Source organism: Neofelis nebulosa, chromosome 13, assembly GCF_028018385.1.
Source record: "Neofelis nebulosa isolate mNeoNeb1 chromosome 13, mNeoNeb1.pri, whole genome shotgun sequence".
Taxonomy (NCBI): Eukaryota; Metazoa; Chordata; class Mammalia; order Carnivora; family Felidae; genus Neofelis; species Neofelis nebulosa.
In genome coordinates, this window is record NC_080794.1 from 16494185 (window position 1) to 16512908 (window position 18724).

General features: G+C 38.5%; 1 protein-coding gene across 15 annotated transcripts in view; it reads right to left on the bottom strand.

The window, feature by feature from the left end:
• The window catches only part of PCDH15 (protocadherin related 15), a 1242339-nt gene that overhangs the window by 596331 nt on the left and 627284 nt on the right, over positions 1-18724 (bottom strand). The gene's annotated exons all lie outside the window — the stretch shown is intronic.

An 18724-nucleotide genomic window follows, 5' to 3' on the forward strand; every position in this document is an offset into this window, starting at 1 on the left:
TTTTTCAATTAAATCTACTTTTAAAATGCCATACTCTTTAGCTCTTGTGTTTCAATTGCCCCCATTTTCTCTGCCCAGCAGAAAGCCATTAGGATTTCACTCAGGTTGACTCTACATTCTTCATAAAATTAACAACTTTGCTATAAGTCTCTCAAAAAAGGAGCAGAAATTACTTTTTGATGTAAATGCAACGTTTTTTTTTTTTGTTGTTGTTTTTTTTTTTTTTTTTTTTTTTTTTTACTGTGAAGATATTCTGCCTGTAGTAACCATTTTAACTTTCACGGATAATTGGACATTAGGAAAAATTTAGTATATTAACTACAAATAGATTTGTCCTTAAATTATCTAATAAATGTTTTCCACCCTGCACCATAAAACCTGGTATCTTTGTAAAGTCTTGGTTGTTATGAAAGATGAAAGTAAAGGGTGATTTGACTGGATGGGGAAAAAAACTGTCATTTTTTTTTTTTAAAGAATGGATGCTGGCAATTGAATGCCTACTGTGTATTCAAAGCATATAGATCAGTAGCTGATTCTTCATTTATAACAAAAACGATGCTGTACTCTATGAACGGAGGTTTGTTACCCCAGTAATAAGTAAAAAGAAGTTGAAGGCCCTTGTGTTTTATCTCTATGCAAATAAGCTATTTGCAGGTGGCTTTCAGAGAGGAGGTAAAATATCATTAAGAAACTAGGTCAAGTTTTTCTATGCTTAAAAATTAAGAGCTTCAGGAATACCTCCTTAAACTTTATTATGCTGTTTTGAAGTAAATTGAATACTAAGTCACTTATCCTTTCTCACTTCAAATGCTGTAAAACTTCTTTGCCTTCTACTTGACTAATTATTTAGGCAATTCTAAAGGACTCTAGATGTATTTTGTGAGCATGTAGCTCTCTAGTGGGGTATCAGATTTTATATACCTTCTTTAATTGAGAGAATCAAATTCTTAAGATGGAATTGAACATTTAAGATGTTCTTCTTGCATCATGCCTCCTCACTAAATCCCCTTTATATAGGTTATCCATGATAAAAACTCCCACTTTGATAAATATTTATGATCCCCACTTATCATTTTCCATACTTTTTGCTTATGAATGTATTCAATAAGTAATTAAAAAAATCACACTTTCAAAAAATAAAGACCGGGTCATAACATTGTTCTATATAAGAAGAAAAAGAATAAAAGGAAGTTTATGTTGAAAACCAATAAAAGCAAAAATGCACAGGGATCAGAAGTGCAAGACCATTGTCGCATTTCCAGTTGTGACATCCGTTCTCTAAGTGGCCTTAGGTATGCTACCTGCTTCTTCTAGGCTTTCTTTTATTACTTGTACAAAGAGCATGCTATTAAGAAGCATTCCAGCTCTTGTAGCTGTGACCGCAGAATTAAGCATGCATTTCATGAAATGTGCTGCAAGTTTACTGGAAACATTCTGAAGTATCAATTAATCATTTAACAATGCACAATTGTCTGATCATATTCTAAGGAAGGGCTACACCCTCAATCTCCTTTCACCACCCTGTGTTCCCAAGACTCATTCAGGCATGAGGGCTGGCAAAAGATACTAATGTGCAATAATTCAAATTTTCTCACTAATGAATCGATTCAGCAGGGCAAAGGACACCGAAGGCATTGTTATTGCACACTTCTTCTACTAGATCCCAACTCACGATTAAGATTCATCTTAACCAGGAGAATAGCAGCACTGTTTTTAAGAAACTAAAGGCATGAGACCTATTATTAAACCCAACATGTCCTTTATCTACAGTGAGAATATCCGTGAGTCAGCTCTTCTGGCCTCTGGATGGGCTGCCAGAGTCAGTGATTTTGAACCTTCTAGCTGATTCTGGCTTCTTCTGTGAGAAACAGCTGTGGGTGAGCCCTTAGGGCACTGTTTAAGTCCGTGAGGTGTTAACATACAGAATTCAGTGAGCTAAACTAAGTAAAAGGTCTAGGATCAATGAATGTTTGCTGATTGAGAATTAGTAACTGTAGAGTCCTGTGTCTTCGCAAATTTGACAACACTTGTCTGCTCACGATCTGTATTTACTGCGTTTCCAGGATATTTCAGTGACGTAAAATCACTGCACATACTATTATGGCGATAAGACATAAGAAGCAACAATGGCTGAGAGACAGGGAGACCTAGGGAAACAGTAACAGAAGCAGATTTATCAATTAAAGAAATGAGCTTCAAGTAGAAGTTCACTGTTGCTTAAAAGAACACAGAATGGATTCGAGAGAGAAACTTTCCTTTCTCTCCGCTTTCCCTCACTATCAAGGGAATTAACAGCATCGCACTATGATGAATACCTAAGAGATACTCATCTACCTCTGAACATTTATTAAAATAATGATATTTCAGGACAGTAAAAATATCTAAACTAAGAATAAGGAAAGAGGACTTGCCCTGGATGGGGTACTATATTCTCCTACATGCATATCTCAAGGTTATCTCCTACCTCATGGCCACATACGTAGGTAAATTACTCTACAAGACACTCTTGGGGTGTGGTATTTGGTGGGGTATGGAAGTCAGGGCTAGGGTGAGGGGGAATCCGGGTTCTTTGATCTTGAGCTTTGACTATGTTGGACTTGGGATCTTTGAAATCTTAGAGAAAGTTAATGCATTCAACAGTTCAGAAAGGCTTGGTTATATGATGGATAGAAGCTACAGGTCACTTTTGGGGGGGTAATATTCTTTTATTTTTTATTAAAAATAATTTAAAAATAATTTGTTTATGGAAAGGAACAGCAAAAACCCAATTCTGGAGTAGGGAGTTTCTGCATAATTATGTAAAGAGCTTTCTTCCTTCAGAATGGAGTTTTATCTCTGCAGATGGTTCCATTTGCAAAAAACAAAATATGGGGCACCTGCAGGGCCTCAGTTGGTTAAGTGGCTTACTCTTGATTTCGGCTCAGGTCAAGTTCCCAGGGCTGTGGGATCAAGTCCTGCGTCCAGAGGTCCAGAGCCTGCTTAAGACTCTCTCTCTCTCTCTCTCTCTCTCTCTCTCTCTCTCTCTCTCTCTCTCTCTCTCTCTCTCTCTCTCTCTCTCTCTCTCTCCCTCCCTCCCTCCCTCCCTCCCTCTTCCCCACATGCACACACTCTTTCTCTCTCTCTAAAAATTAAAAGAAAAGAAAAAAGGAAACCAAAATCTTCTTTTTGTTTTTCGATTAACTGAAGTGGTGGAGGTCTAAACAATAATGAAAAACACAAACCTAGTGTTTGTCCCCATGGTGTTTAAATGTCTAGCAAGAGATGAGGCATTAAGGAAAGAGTCACACAATTAATTAACTTCCACCCAAGTTCTAGGAAGAGAGGGGCATCCCGGTTTGCTGGCTCTTTCTCCACCAATGAACGTACAATGAGGATCTACTCTCCACCTGCACCGAATTGCTTGTTACCAACTCATTGCCTCTAACTTCTATGTCACCCTTTGAAGTTTCAGGGAGAAACATGCCAAGAAATTTTCTAGGATTGCTTGGCCACTGATTCCAGGTGAGATCAGGCCAGAGAGAGGCTCTACAGTGAGATATGCAAGTCATAGTGGAGAGGTTTACAGCATCGTCCTAGTTTGGGCTTGACAGGCACCTGAACTCCTTGGTGGCAACTTCCCTAAGATTCTTCAACTTCTGGTTTTCATTAAAATAGGAGCATTTTTTTTCTTTGCACCCATTAGACCTTCCAATCTTTAGTTAAGTCTCCAAATCCCTACATTTAATACCTAGCCTGGGATATTTTTCTGACATAATCTTGCCTGCCATTTTAGCTCTAAGGTGACTTTCTTCCAAAATCCCTTGGAAAATGGGATTTCTTTAGACTCGATAGTGGAGCAAAATACAGAACTAATATTTAATGGCATCTATGTGCCAGGAAATGTATGACACACTGACATACACTAGCCATGTAACTCACACAGGTGCATTAATAACACAGCAAAAACCCTTTACAAAATAATCATTATTAAACCCCCTTTTATGGAAGAGGCAGCTAAGATTCAAAGAGGGAGATAAACCAGCTCTTATTAGTGGAGAACTCAAGAATTCAACTTCCTTCTGTTTGACCACAAAGCTGTTTCTCTTTCCATAAGATACTCCTTTCTCTCCTGTTGCTAATTTTCTTACCAAATCTGTTGATTTTACTATAGGGCTATGGCTCTCTAGTGATTCCTTGACTTTTATTTCAATATTCCACTGGATTACCTTCTTGTTTATTTCTGTTCAAGTGTTTATTCAGAGTCCTAATTTTCCTGGCTGCTCTTATCCATCAGTTCACCATTGCCTCTTGCTTGTCCCCCGCACTCCCCCCCTTTCAGGAGTGTCTTCCACGGACTCTAAACTCTGTCACTGCTCTGTTGTGTCCTGACCACCTCTCCAGACAGAAGTGGCTTGTGTGTGCCACATACACATGCACATCTTATAAACCTTCTCCTTGAACATATGCACAAAGTCCTCATGGGTCTCCTGCCTTGAAACAAAAGCATACTGTGAAGAAAATCTTTACATTTCCCTACAACTAATTCAACCTGTGCACATACCTCAGTGCAGAAAGCAGGAAATATTTTCCTGATCATTCTTTCTCTCAGTATCATTTTCACTCCTAAAAGATATACCTGAATGAATTCCTGTTGTAAAACCGAAAAATAAAAATCAAGAGCAGAAGACACAATGGGAAAGGGCTGCCTTCCCGCCTTCAGCACGGCCCCTCCCACCCCCGGAACAGCATGGCACCAGTAGGACTCAGGAGTCATACCTCCCAGAAGCCACCTGCCTTCAGGTCTTCACACATGTGCACACAGACAATCCGTCTCCCTCACCAAGAACCCAATAAAAAGTAGTACTAACTTAATGTACTTCCTAAGAGACCATTTTCCACGCATTTCCGTTCATATTCCTTCAGATAGGGGTATCTGAAGTATCACACTGCCCACATTTTTCTGAAATCTGACTAGTTCCTTTTCATGCTATGTCTACCTGGCAAACACCTGACACCCTGACCAAACTCTGTCCCTCAAAGCTAACACAGACTCTCACGCTGGGCGCAGAAGCTTGTCATATTGTTAAATTTGAATTAATTTATTTTTTCATATTGTTAAATTTTTGGCCACTTATCTAAGTCATGTATCTACTCTTCCCTTAATCACCTATAATCTTTTATTCATTTGATATGATGGTGAGCTCACAATGTGCCAGGGATGACACGAAGGCCTTGGAAAAGTGCAGGGGCTGACACTTCATAGGACGATTCCATTTTCTTTCCTACACTCAGGCAGTGGGTTTAGCTCCTCATGTGTTTTCATCAGCAGGGTCTTCCATGTTTCGCCACATGCAAGAAGTGTTCTTGATGAAGTCACATGTGTGTCTTAATGCAGCCACAGAACTCCCTATTTACTCTGACAAAAGGTATCCAGCTTTCTTTCTCCTGATGACAAGGGAAGAATTCTTCCCTGCCACTTCCAGATGTTTCTCCTTTCCTCAGCTGTCAGTTGTCTATTCTGTACCCTGTCCATCTTTTCACAGCTCATGAGCCCCTCTGGTATTTATCTTCGAGTCAATCAGAGTCAAGGACTTTGGCCTTTCATTTGACAATTGTCAATTGTTTCTTTTGTGGGTTTCCTTTCCTTTCCTCCCCTTCCCCTTCACTTCCTTTTCTTTCTTTCTTTCTTTCTTTCTTTCTTTTTCTTTCTTTCTTTCTTTCTTTCTTTCTTTCTTTCTTTCTTTCTTTCTTTCTTTCTTTCTTTCTTTCTTTCTTTCTTTCTTCTTTTCCTTTTTTCTCTTTTCTTTGCTTTCTCTTTTTTGCTTGTCTTTATTTTTTCTTCATACACGATGTGAGAGTCCAAGTTGAAACTTCCCCATCTTTTATATTTTCTCTCACCCTTTCTTCATATGCCAAGTCATACAGGGAAGTAGATTTCTCTTTGAAGGACACAGGAGGAAATTTCTGTTCAGAATAAAAACAGGGAGTCGAATCATGAGCCTGAGCACAGCACAACGCTCTGTAACGCCCAGTGCCTTGGGAGTGGCCATAGGTTTCTATCTGTGGGCTTGTCATTGCACAAACTGTATCCTAAAGGGAATAGAAGGGGCAGTGGTGGTGTCCACATACTTTAGTATTGATCACACTCAGGAAAATATTGTCATTAATTCTGCCAGCAAAATATCTCATTCCCAATCCAATAATTGGGATTATTGAAGTGGAGTAAAGCTAACGCGTCTCTCCCTCTTGGGTTTTCCTTATAAACACGTTCTGTAACAAATACCTTTGGTTTTCCTGTGAAATTAAACCGCTAAATGTTTCTGAATGTCTGTATGCTCTCACTTTTCCTGTTCCTAGGGACTTTGCCATATTCTTCCTTCACCCAAGTCTTAAACCCCAGGCATTATTTAACTTCTCTGATGATTTCATCTAACCTTATTTTCTTTCTCAGGCATTTTCCTAAAAGCCTTTCACTGTGCTTCTCACCTCCATCCAACGTATTTCACATCTCTCCTCCATGTCTGTCTTTATCAGTGGGAAGTTGCATTCCACATTCAGTGCTTTTCTAGACAATGACTTCTACTACGTATGCCTTCCTATTGTACATCATCCAGTGATCCTTCCCTTTTTTGGAATTCTCTCTTACCTTGGGACCCATGACAATGACAGTGCCTTCTGCCCTGGATTAAATGAAAAGCCTTCATTTGTTTTTCTCCAATTCATCTTAGGTCCAAGACTTCCACAAACAGAGTGATTACATAAACCATCAGATATATACTGTACAAGGTAAAGATACCAGTTTTCAGCTGCTACATTTTTATTCTACATAAATTGTTGGTTATTAAGGGCCTGACTAGGAATACATGTCAATACTCTCCAAATCTACTTTCCAAACTGATATTCCCCTTCCATTCCATTCCATTATATATTTTACATTCCATTTTACATTCTGTCATATCCTGAACTCATTGTTGTTGTGTCTCACGATCAATATTTATAAAACCAGATTCATCTTCTAAATTTTACCTTTGCCAACTTTCAAGATCCTTCAGAAGATATCACTTTTTTGAATACTTGAAACTCATTTAACTTTTTTCTCTTCTTTGTTCACTACTTCCTTTATTCCACTATTCCTTTATTCACTATTTCCTTTATTCCTTTATTCCTAGGTTTGTGGTTCTTCCCATTAACTTTTTTATAGAGCTGAGACCATCCAAACTCATTTGACAATCATTTGCCATCTGAATAAATTAGAAGTATGACAGCCTATAAAGGGGCATATGGTAGTAACAGTCTAGGAAACAGATTTGGAATATAAGTATTAATTAATTTTATCATTAAAAATACAGATAATATTGACCAAAGTATTTTAGGTTTGAACTTCTGGTTCTTCAGATTTCATCAAATAAATTAGTGAAAGTTAGTAAACAAATATTTTACATGAAGTTTTGAATGAATTTTGATTTGACAAAAAACACTATAAAAACAAAAACAATTTGCGCTCATCATCTGATGGGGAAAGATATATTCTTAAGTTAAAACTTCAAGAAAGTACATTACTCAATTTTCCCTAGAGATATTCCAAATATAGTAACTAATTATAACACTGAATTGGGTATAAAATCTTTCTCCCTGAGAAAAATAGAACCTACTCAGTTTGGTAATGTTAAAAGTATATCCTCTCCAAAATACACAGAATTTATCTAACCTTCAAAGAATACTGTCTTGCCCATTACTTGTGATAACTGGGCCACGTGGAAACCGTGCATATTTAAAACAGACAGCTTGTTATTTCTCCTTGTTAGACTGGCATCTGTCTCCTCAGCTTAACCTCAGTTCTGGAACTGGAACAGGTACCAGTGTTCTGAAACACCTTGTCTCACCTATAGACTAAGTTTTGGTGACATGTCCAGAGAAAGGTGATCAGAGTAGGGAAGAGAAGAAGAAGCCAAGATCTGCAGTGCCCATTAATCATATCTTAGATGGTTGATCTTTTTATTACTCTCTCAAGCAATTTGAAGGGTTGCCAATATCATAGAATCATTTGCCTGTCAGGAATCAAACACTCAATTTTTAAATTTGGGGGTTGGGGGTACAGATAAGTTTTAGAGCGGATAATGGAGTCACCTCCAGCCCTTCCTACTGTCCAAAATTAAGAAAAATTTAATGGAAAACTTAAAACATAGGTTCTTATGGTAGAGAATCAGGAATTCCTAAATAAAACAACAACAACAACAATAACAACAACAACAAAAACAATTAGCAATAGAATTTATTGTTAAAACTATAATGCTGACTGCAATCCTCTCCAATCTTCAAAAACAAGTAAGGTACTAACAATCTTTTTATGCCCCCAACTTTCTTCTCAGAAAGCATGGAAGATGTCTTACAGGTAACACTTGTGCTGTCAGTTAACCAAACCAATTTCTTTCCTTCTTGAACTGCTCAGTGAATGATGCTTAGTCTCTCTGGCACAGTATGGAGTGATCAATCCTCTAGAGACCTTGTCTTTCTCCTTTCTCACCCTGAGATGGTCTTCTTTCATTGTTGATGTTGACTGTCAACAATGTTCAAGCCATCCTGCCCCCTTTCCCCTTGCCTCGCATCTAGGCAAGCAATACGAAAACTCAGGAATCTCCTTCCTTTAGTACGAAGGGGAAGACCAAGCCACACAAACCCCAACCCTTTGCTGGGAAAGGGAGAGGAGGGGGGCTCCATTGGGCCCAACCCCTTAACTACTTTAAAGCAACAACAGCACACCCTTTGATGCGTCTCGTTCACTGAACCTGAACCTTCTTCATTAAAGATTCCTTTTGATGTTCATTATGTAATGAAATGTGAATAATAAGTTTACTTCAAATCTATTGTTTCCTTTGAGTCATTGATCTTGACACCCATAAATTTCTAGGCCTAGGACGGCAGGTGGGGGTGCCCAGCATCCAGCAAATAAATGAAACACTCGTGTACACACACACACACACACACACAAACCTAGGGTAATACTCCCTTACTGTCACACAAATATTTGTTTTTCTTGGTAAATACGTAGAATCCACACAAGTGTATCACCTATTTGATCTATTGTGGCTTCTAACAAAGGAGACATGCTATTTCCTTGGTGTGGAGAGTACTGAAAAGCCTGGATCCTCCCAAGACTTGAATAGGGGCTAAAGATAACACGATGCGAAGAAATCACGTGGAAAAAAGAGAAGAAAACCTCTAGGGACAAATATTCCATTTTTAGAGGCAAATTCAAAGCAGCAGATGACTGTCCCTTTCTCTACTGAAAAACTTCCTTGGGCTTCCAGTCAGGAAGTGTGTCACTGTAAGGAGGCACTGAAGATTGAGGATACATAGTAAAAAGGTACTAGGACACAAAAGTGTTATTTTAAAATTACTTTTTTTTCCTTTTGTTTTGTTTGTTTTAAGGTATAGGAGTTGTCTTCTAAATGAAGTCATTTAGACAATAAGCTACTAGACAATGAGCTACAAAGTATCCTAAGGACACTTACAGGTAAATAAAACCAACTTACAAAGTTATGAATAAAGGTAACAAAGAATAACTTTGCTCAGATCTATGGAGATATCCATCAAAGGGACCTTACTATAATTAGTTTTAATACAACATAAATCCTATGGAGTTTATTTCTATCACCTCCACATTCAAAGAAAAACAAAATAAACTCAAATCACCCACAAATTTAATCACTTTTGTTTTAATAATTCTCTATAAAAAAGGCCTCTTGAACCTACTTGATGCAATACAATTAAAGAGTAGGGGCGCCTGGATGGCTCAGTCGGTTAAGCTTCCGACTTCCGCTCAGGTCATGATCTCACAGTTTGTGAGTTTGTCCCGCGCTGGACTGTGCTGACAGCTCAGACCCTGGAGCCTGTTTCAGATTCTGTGTCTCCCTCTCTCTCTGCCCCTCCCCCCACTCATGCTCTATCTTTCTCTCAAAAAATAAACATTAGAAAAAATTAAAAAAAAAAAACAATAGCAATACATCTTGGGTTTGCCTCAAAGATGCATTTCAAAGTTGTCAGCTGGCTTTACTAACCAATAAAGCAGGGTGAGCAATCCAATGTGAAGTTCTCCTTGAGTGAATATACCAAATCTTGCCAATAAACTTAAATTATTCAAAAGATAGTGAAATTTACCTAATACCTCAAAAACCTAGAAGTCTTATACTCATCATCTGCACAATGCTCACATACACAAATAAAATGTAAACATTATTTCTAACACTGTAAAATGTGTTCCTATTTATCTTTCCATTGCCAAGATCCCACTGGCTTTGTAGAAATATAAAAGAAAAACAGCATTAAATCAGCTGTGATAAAAATCACCTTTTTCTATTTATCTCCACCATCGGCATTTATTGGCACTTGGGAACTATTTATAACCTCATACTCTTACTGCTAACATCAATTATTATGTAAATAGTTGAAATTTTTACTGACTTTATAAATAATGCATGAAAGTCTATAGACTTCAACAACCAGTGTGCATTATCTTTTTGTGGCTTATAAATACAGAATACAGAATAAGGTATAGCTTGGATGAGTCTGAACAACAGATGTTTCTGTTTTATGGATTCTGGTCAAATGATTTGGAGTTTTATTTATACGATTAACATCTGTGTTTTGGAAAGTTAAACCAGACATTATTTTGCCACTTTCCCCAGTAGGTTGGGAACAAGGTAACTCTATTAAATTGACTTTAAATAAAACTGGTGGGGGTGGTAAAAATGCTCAAAGTTTGAATAGCTTTTCCATCTGTAGATCTGGGACCCATCCTCACCATTGTTTAATAGTTGAGTAGTTAGTCCTACTCTGAAGTTCTGATACAAATACAAATATATCACTGAGCTGTAGATCTTAGAAAGATATATCTAATATACCTTTAGATTCGTTTAGTTTTAAAATCTCCAGTAGACCTTGTGAATGATTTCAACAGAAACGTTCTCCTTCACATATATCTAGTTGGAACCCGACTCTGCCACTCGTTCACTGGCCTAGAGCAAGTCCGTTCAGTGTAATCCATGGCAGTCTTCCTAGTATTTAAGATTAACTATTGCATACACCTTGAAGAATTTTCCTGTCCAGACTAGATACAGATACCCTTACTTCCTTCAGGTGATCATTAGATTGCTTAATTTCAAGAGATCTAAATTATGTAGAAGTCATCTTACTAATATCCATCATAATATAGAATACATATATACCATTTTTTCCCTCAAAACCTCACCGTTTAATTTTTGACACCCAGTTTTAAAGCATATTCTGACTTGACAGAAAGACAAAGTCAGGCCTGATATTCTTCTATTCTTAATTTTTTTTTATTTTAGAAAAAAAATAATGTTTATTTATTTTCAAGAGACAGAGAGACAGAGTGTGAGCAGTGGAGGGGAAGAGAGAGAGGGAGAGACAGAATCCTAAGCAGACTCCAGGCTCTGAGCTGTCAGCACAGAGCCCCACACGGGGCTCAAACTCAGGAACTGCGAGATCATGACCTGAGCCGAAGCCGGACGCCCAATCGACTGAGCCACCCAGGCACCCCTATTCTTACTTTAGAATAACCAAAATATATGCATGCTGTACATACATACATATATGTATATATATGACACATGGACACATACTGCTGATTCTTGTTATCTTTCAGCCAAAGAAAACATGAGTCTCACTTGTGTCCCTATAAAATGCTTCTCCTCTGTCCTGTATTTGAATCATCAAAATGTTGATGTTTGACACACATCAAAATGTGCATGTTGAGTTTACATGCAGAATTTTACATTTACCTTTGTCTTCTTAGATTTAGCAAATTCTACCACCTAGATATTGGTTTTCTCTATTTCTTTCATGACAATTGATAGAATTTGTCTCATATTTTACCGTAATAAATGGATTAACTAGCTATATTTTATTTTTTACTTTTTTTTTTTTTTTGTATTTTTTCAGGGGAGCTCCTGGGTGGCTCAGTCAGTTGAGCGTCCAACTTTGGCTCGGGTCTGGTCTCATGGTTCATGGGTTCAAGCCCCACATCGGGATCTGTGCTGAGAGCTCAGAGCCTGGAGCCTGCTTCCGATTCTGTCTCCCTCTCTCTCTGCCATTCCCCTGCTCACACTGTGTCTCTCTCTCTCTCTCAAAAAAAACATTAATTTTTTTTAATAGTTTTTTTTGTATTTTTCATGTTTTATTTACTTATTTTGAGAGAGAGAGAGAGAGAGCACAAGCAGGGGAGGGGCACACAGAGAGGGAGAGAGATAATCCCAAGCAGACTCTATGCTATCAGCACAGATCCTGGTGAGGGGCCCAAACCCACAAATCATGAGATCATGACCTGAGCCAAAATCAAGAGTTGGATGCTTAACCAACTGAGCCATCCAGGCACTCCATTAACCAGCTATATTTTAAAGAATTTATATATACTCCTAAGACTGCATGATCAAGAAATTACTAGAAATAAGTGAACTGCCCAAATTTCCTGCACTTCCTACCTTTTCCTTCACTTTTTTTTATCTCTACTCTAAGGTTCATTCACAGAAATCCTTCAGACAGTTAAATGGATTTTTCCTGGAATCTGCTCAAAGCTCTTGTTTATACAGGCAATGCGGATATGAAGGGGCCATAATTTTTCAAGTGTTCAATTATTTTCTTGAAACTCAACATAGAAATAAGGGAAGAGGGGCACCTGGGTGACTTAGTCAGTTAAGCATCCAGCTTTGGCTCAGGTCATAATCTCATGGCTCGTGAGTTCAAGCCCCGCGTTGGGCTCTGTGCTGACAGCTCAGAGCCTGGAGCCTGCTTCAGATTCTTTGTCTTGCTCTCTCTCTGCCCCTCCCCTGTTCATGCTCTGTCTCTCTCTCAAAAATAAACGGAGGAGGAGGAGAAGGAGGAGGAGGAGGAGGAGGAGGAGGAGGAGGAGCTGGAGAAAAAGAAATAAGGAAAGAAACAAGGCTGGAGACTGGGCCTGGCTGTTTGGAGTCATGATTGAACAACGGCAGGTACCACACATGCACAGTCAGTGGTATGCCAGCTTGAATGTGTTCCCCCAAATTTGTGTCCATCTAGAACCTCAGAATGTGACTTTATCTGAAAGTAGGGTTTTGCAGATGTAGTTAGGAGGCAGTTACACTGGAGCAGGCTGGGCCCTAAATCTTATGGCTAGTGTTTTCATAAGGGAAAGGACAGGGAAATTCAGACACAGAGACACACAGGGAAGAAGGCCGGGGAAGAATGGGGTCAGGGACTGCACAGATGCAGTGGCAAGCAGGCAACATCAGTGTTCAGAACAAGTAAGAAGGTTCCTTCCCTAGAGCCCTCAGAGGGAGCCTGGCCCCGCTGATGGATTGATTCCAGACCTCCCACCCAGAGAACTGGGAGAAAATGAAATGTCTGTTGTTTAAGGTACCAGTTTTATGGTGATTTGTTATGGCAGCTCTAGAAAATTCATACAGATGGTGTTGTTCTTTCCTAACCACTGGTCTTCAGGAGCTCATATATATACATATATAGATGTACCTATGTATGTGTATATATATATACACACATTTTTTTAAATAAAAAAATACACATACATACACATATATATACGCATATGTATATATATTTATAAAAATGTAATCATATATATGTATATGTATAAACATATTTAACAGTCTTGTAAATACAAATACATACACACATTTCATTTTCAAATTACTAAAATTTTCAAGAGGAATCCCAAACAATAAGGCCAAATACAATGACCAAACAGAATAATACTCATTCTTTATTATGTAAAATAATGGTATTGCTTTATATTTATAGATGATAAAAAGTCTTCAGGGACAATTAAATAAAAACTTTTTATTATCTTTTTTTAATTTTTATTTATTTTGAGAGAGTGACAACGAGCATGAGCGGGGGAGGGGCAGAGAGAGAGAATCAGAGAGAAAGAGAATCCTAGACAGGCTACACACAGGCAGCACAGAATCCCACGTAGGGCTTAGTCCCACGAACTGTGAGATTATGACCTGGGCCAAATAAACAGTCAGATACTTAACCAACAGAGCCATGCAGGTGCCCAAAAAACTTTTTCAAAAATAGCATACTACTAAATATATAGCTTCCAAACATTATGGGGTATTTTCTGCTTGAACTTACTCATTTTATTATAATTTATATAAAATGTAGGATTTTACTCTCATACATTGATGCACACACTGTTTACTTCTGTATTCAACATTATTGAAAACTAGGTTTTTTATTTTTAGTAGGTATTTTTGTCTGCATATGAAAAATGTAAATTTGTGTTTTGAACGTTGAATTCTCCAATTCTAAAGCCTAAATTGCAGACGAGAAAATAGTACATGGTAACATCTTAAAATAGTTAATGAAGGTATCGTATATTTAATATATTCAGAATTTAATTAAGCCAAGATTTAAGGGATACGTGTATAGGTTTCTCCTCTGAGTTCTTTTTAAAAGTATGTAGATGCATAGACATACATGTACGTACAGGTTCATCACGGTGTTTTATTCTTAGCCTGTCATTTCCAGGAAAAAAAAGGTACATGTTTATATTGAAATGAAACCCTCTTGCTTTCCAAAAAGAAAATGAAACAAACACAATCTGTGTGCAAAAAGAGCTATTCCAATACATTTACCTTTTATTTTTTTGTCCTCTGACTCTTTCAAGCAACACCTTCCAAGGGTATCTTGACTACATTTCATTAGTATGAAAATATTTTACTGTATTTTGACAATTTTTGTCCATATCTTTTCAACTTTTATTTCTTAAGGATGCAATTCAGGTCAAGGGAAGAATAATGAAGTGTAAATCAGCCTTGCAAAGACTCACATAAGTCATGAATCCAGCAGCTAACACAGACAACGATATTGTGCGTGGTACACAATGATCTACTACAGGTGACTGATTTCGACTCCAACCATCAAAGTGACAGGAAAATGAGCAGCCTTCTCCACAGATGTCTGTGCCATTTTTCTGACAAACAGAAAGATCTAAACAATGAGTAATATTAGGAAAACCGAAACCCATTATGTAGTATAATGGATGACAGCTAAGGACGTTTGACATTTTCTCCTTTCAGTTACCTCTGGATACTCTGTTTTTCAGCTAACTTTTGTGTCCTCTTTTCTTTTCAAAAGGAGAGGAACACATGCTAAGCCACTAAGCTCTCCTTAGCCTTCGGACCCCACTCCAGTATTCCCCCTTTCAAAATTTCCTGCCTGATGGTTGGAATGTTATCAGATGATTCCCCAGTGGTGGCACCACATGCTGTCGCTCTCAGCTCATGTTTAGAGAAAACTGGTTTCTCGAACATTTTATGTTTTTCTTCTGGTAAATAAAAGCTAATTTGCAATGTGTTTCCACGGAAAAATTCTAGGCAAAATTGCTACACAATATTTAAAAACTATACTTAAAATTTAATGATAAATCATAGTTGTAAGGGCATAAAATGAAATAGTATCAAAATGACAAGTATGAACACAAAAGTGTGTGCTACGGGGAAGAATGTAATACAAAAGTTCTCACTTTACGAAGTCTATAAAACCTATGTGCTGAGTTTCTACTATGCATTCAGCACTGTTTTATGTATGAGCATAATGCAATATTCCCGCCTCAAGGCAAAAAGTCTGGGCTGTATGCAGGATGTTACCGTATATCAACAGGCCTTGAATGGAACTAAAACACAGTGTTCTCGTGAAGGCATGCCTGTAATCGCTACCGCCAAATGAGACTTGAGTCTGACAATGGTACGTGAGCTTCTCATATGTGTTTTATGTACCTCTATTATTTGAAGGATGCACCTTCCCATATGCTTGTCTCTTATTAGAGTTGTAGATTCTGTTCTTTACTTTTGCACAACAACATTTTACTGCTCACTCTGTAACTCTGTTTCTCACCAACCAGAATTGGGCATGAAGACAGGGTCAACAGCAGCCCTTAGTCCTGGACAATCACTACCTTCTGCGCTACCATAAAATTTAGTTACCATCTTTAAAAATTCCAAATGTGTGATGGTAGTGCTTAAAAATTTAACAATTCCACATCACCGTTGGCCTGAAGATTAAATACCTGTCCTGACATTTACAGCCTTTCAGACTCTAATTCAACACAAATTTTCTTCTTCTTATACTATGAACTCCACCTGAAAACCTAGCCATTTCCATATGCCTTCTCAGCAACTTGCCTTCTTGTGACTTTTTCTCCACCTGTCAGGTGTACTCAGCATTAGACAGGTGGTTCAAACGTCATCTCTTTGATAACACACTCTCCGACGCGTGCAGAGTCAATCTTCTCTCCTTGTTACCTAACACTTTACACAAACATCTTTTATCATGGATTATCTCTTGGCTTTAATTATTTATTCTTATGCAGCACATAGTCTTTGATACAGGCCTCCCTCTGACTTCCTTCAAGACATACCTCAGTTCCTGAATTCGACAGGGAGTGTTGCCCAGTGGTTGGGACAACACATTCTAGAGCCAAGATTCCTCCCTTTGAATCCCAGGGCCATATGCTATGAGCCGACCTTGGACAACTTACTTAACTTTTCAGGTTAATTTACTCAAGGACAAATTCACAGCACACATGCCTCCTTAGGTTTGTATGATTTGGTATGTGTAAAGATCTTAGAAATGAGGCTGAGAGGTAGTCAGTGTTTCATGAGGATCATTACCGGCTACAAAGAGTGTGGGACAGCATAAGTACAAGGGAAAGAAATATAACAGACTGATTCCTATGCGAGAATAATTCTTTTGTAAGTAATCGTAGGATTCTAGTATTGCAGGATTTCACACCGAGGCCCAGATCAAGAAGCTGAAGCTCTCCCTCATGCACTGTTGCTGGGAATGTAAACTGGGGCAGCAACTATGGGAACCAATGGGGGGGGTCTCCCCAAAATTAAAAATAGGGCTACCATACAATCCAGTAATGCCGCTCCTGGGTATTTACCCAAAGAAAAGGAAACCGACCGCTCATTTGAAAAGAAAAGATATATGCACCCTTCTGTTTACTGCAGCATTATTTACAATGGCAAAGACATGGAAGCATCCTAAGTGTCCACTGGTAGGCAAATGGATAAAGAAGATGGGACATATGTACACGCACATACATACAATGGAACAGTATGCAGGCACAAAAAAGAATGAGACGTCATTTGCAACGGCATGGAGGGACCTAGAGGGCGTAATGCTAAGAGAAATAAGGCAAAGATAAATGCCCTCTGATTTCACTTACATGTGGAACCTTAAGAACAAAACACAACACACACACAAAACGTAAGCAAGCAAATTAATTATAAAAGCAGAAACAGACCCATAAACAGGACACCCTGATAGTTGCCAGAGAAGAAGGGGGTTGGGGAGGATGGACAAAATAGTTGGAGGGGAGACGGAGACATAGGTGTCCGGGTATGGAAGGAACACGTCCCGGGGATGAAAGGCTCAGCACAGGGAATACAGTCAGTGTTGCTATGACAGTGATGTGTGCTGACGGACGGCAGCCACGGTGTGATGAGCACAGCGTAACTGGAAAGACGTGTTGACTCACTATGTTGTACACCCGAAACTAGTGTCACATGGTGGCAACGATACTTCAAAAAGGAAAAAAAAAAAGAACAGGAAACTGGACCTCACTGAAGTCCCCCAAGAAGTTTAGAACCAGATTTAGGGCTCCGTTTCTATTCTAGTGGTTTCTTCACCCAGCGTTTTGTGTTATCCTTGCCTAAAATCTGGCATATCTTAATTGTGGCAAATCTTGCTGTTCATATTTTCTGACATTTTACTACTTTTCATTGCCACTAGGCTCACCCACCTTCATTTTCCATTATTTCACATGGATACTGAAAGCCTGCATTGAAGTCCTTCAAAAAAACATAGAAAGCACTCAACTGCCCTTCCTTTCTCAAAGAAAGGCTTGGGGAAGAGCAAAAGTGGATTGACACAGCCTGATCTCAGTTTTGAGGGTGCCGTCAGTTGAACTAAAACAGAAATAAAATAGGGTAGGAGAAAGCCTGATAAGGCATTCATGATTCCATACTGAACTGTATGGAAATTGTGGTTTCCTGACTAAATTTATTCATTCATTTGTTTAATAAACTTACTAAACACCAGCCACATGCCAGGTCTGTTGTTAATCAAATGATGGCACTTGGATTCTGGCTGCATCGGAAGAGAAAAGTAGAAAGTGCTGAGAGACACAAAGTAGGTGTAATAGACAGGATGCCGTGATGCATCCAGAGGGGGAGACGGGGACACGGGAGGAAAGTCACTTTTTGTGGGTGGGCAGGGGTGATGGAGGAAGGTGTGAACCTCAAACAAATAGGGTTGAACTGCACTTGAGAAGTTCAAGGGGGGTGTTAGAGAGTTTTATGCACACTTCCAATCAAACGCAACTAGCCACACTCACTGAAACACATATTTCTATGAAAAAGGGTGAAGTGAAATCATAGAAGAAATGTACTTTGAATCAGCACCGGTTATAACACCACCGGACAAACAGACATGAGGTGCCAAAATGATACCTTTGTATAAATTATTAACTTATTAGTTAAATAATGTCATAATACAGGATTGCTACTTAATGCCACCCGTTATAAGAGTGACACATTAACGGCCCCTTGCATTCGTCCTCAGTTATGAATTTCGGCAGCGGCAGATTTTTTTTTTTCATTGTGTTTTTAAATGCTGCCCTAAATGAATAAATACATACATACATACTATGTAATGCCTGGTG